The following is a 2,468-nucleotide window of genomic DNA, read 5'->3' on the forward strand; positions in this document are numbered from 1 at the left end:
CAATACATATGGGATATTTCATATAAATAACCAATACAGACGTTCTGATGAGTTTTAAGTATTATCTCTGTAGGTGGTTAAAAAGGTGGAGTTCATGTTCACATGTGTATGATACTATATATACAGATGTTGATAATTACAAATACAAATTTGAATGAATATATGGGAACTGAAATGGTTGGTGACAGCATGGGCATTTCAAATACAAGTCTTTTAGAGAAGTGGGTTCGGTGGCACAGCTGTAGAGTCCTGTTCTGAAGCAAATAGGTAGAAGGTAGACCATTATTCCAAAATGGTACAATTTCCAAAATAAGTTCTTCGTATGCTTTCATTTTAATATAGTCACCACTGTAATCAATACTTTCTTTAGATTAGAGATGGTTATGTTTTCTGTTATCCACTGTCTATGCATCAACACTAAAACTTAAGCAAATAAGTTCACATATTCTTAAAATGACTTAGGAATCAATTCGGTGGAGGATAATGAATACTCATTTAAAAGCCTATGTAAAAATACATATAAGATACAAAAGTATATCTTCCTTAACTGTATTTAAAGCATCTAAATGCTGCATTTTGGGAAGCCTAAACTGAAGGTCATATACCAATTTGTAAACTCACTGTAGCAGTTTTTAATTTGTGAAGCAAAACTGAAAATCCTTACAAAGTCAATAACGCTAGTAGTCCAATGTGGCAATTTCATAGAGCTGAATGACATATCGTGACCTCTATGAACGTGTTGGACAAAGCTCTAAACCCTGGCATTGAGTTCCACAGTATTTGTATGTGTAAAACATGGTGTTAATATCTAATCTGAAGGAAATTTGGGACATCTATGGATGCCTTATACTACTTTCTCAGCCATTTCATCAACAGCTTGCTAGACAGCATCCAGTTCACCATCTGGAATTGTCACTTGCTACAAAATAAACCTGCTCCCTGGATGACAGCAGGACACCTAAGCATCTGCTGTTTAATAAGCTGCAGCAGCACACCCACCAAAAGCACAAGAAGGGGCAATATTTCAAGGAAATGATGAAATCATTTAATATTAGCTATTGAGTGTACCTCAGGGAAGCATCTAATCCATCATTTTCAAGGTATAGTCCATGGGATCTGAGTACTTCAGAATGATAATAGGCATTTTCTTGTCTGAAAAACAAAACGGTCTCCCAATCCTTAGTTTGGAAATTCTAAATTCTATGTTAACAAAGACAAATCAGAAATACTATTAAATGATATTATCATATTATCAACTTTATAATCCTAGTGATGATATATTACATGCAAATACACATTCTTGGTAAATATATGCTAGGAAATAAGACATGATAAAGAAAACTAATAAAAAATATCAAGGCACATACAGGGGTGAGCAGGGGCAAGGAACAGAGCCTTGAAACCTGCCTTCAAGTTGTAATTGAATATATTACATGAATTTTGCCATTGTTTTCAATATTCTTTTTATGCCCCCTAGAAGATAATTGTCATTTTATTTCATATTAAATTTGTAATTTCTTTCTCTTCCCTATTTACCTCTCTCACAAAAGGATAAACTTCAACAGATGTTGGATTAATCCTAAACTTAGGTCCTACAGTCTTGCAAAATTCCAATTAGGCTGATAATAACTGTGCAACCATGCAACTGGTTATATGTATTGCAATGTGGATGCAATTTTCAAGTTCAGACCAGCTAGTTATTACTCTTTTTGCCCTGCTTTTTCTTCAATTGGGAAGAACTTCAAATGTTTGTAATGATATTGAAGGAAAGTTTATGAATTCTTGTGCATGTGCTATATATGTGTATATATATATATATAAAACAATTCACATCTTATTAAAATTTTGAAAAACAAATCATGAAAATACATTTCTGCTTATGTTTTCATCATACTTTATGTTGCCATCAGGGCTAGAATTCATGGAATTGCTTACGTTAAATTTTGTATGAAATAATGATGAGGACCCATGTTTGGTTCCCAGCACCCACACAGTGGCTCACAAGCCAGCTCCCTCTTCTGGTTTCTGCTGGTGTAGCATATGGTACATTTACATATATGCAGGCAAAACATTCATACACATAAAAATAAATAAATAAATAAATGAAAATTTAAAAATTAGTTCAAAGAAATCACTACTTTGTTAGTTTCTTTACCATATTCTCCTATAAATTCTGTTAAACAAATTCCTTTCTCTCCTAAATAGAGTTTAGAATATATCTTTATTTATTTATTTATTTTTTAACATTTCTCAAGGAATACTTTATAGCACAACTTTTTTTTTTTCATACAGAAGAATTCATTTCAAAGCAATTGACATTGAGACGTTTTCACATGCATTTCTAATCTCTATATGCATGACTATCACTGGTCACAGTCGCCCACCTTCTGAGCTCCTCGGCATCTGAGCATGAATACAAACTCGTCAGATAGACAGACTTCCTCTCCCACTAGAGGCTCCATACTCTG

The sequence above is a fragment of the Nannospalax galili genome, unplaced genomic scaffold (genome assembly GCF_000622305.1).
Source record: "Nannospalax galili isolate Female #2095 unplaced genomic scaffold, S.galili_v1.0 scaffold176, whole genome shotgun sequence".
Taxonomy (NCBI): domain Eukaryota; kingdom Metazoa; phylum Chordata; class Mammalia; order Rodentia; family Spalacidae; genus Nannospalax; species Nannospalax galili.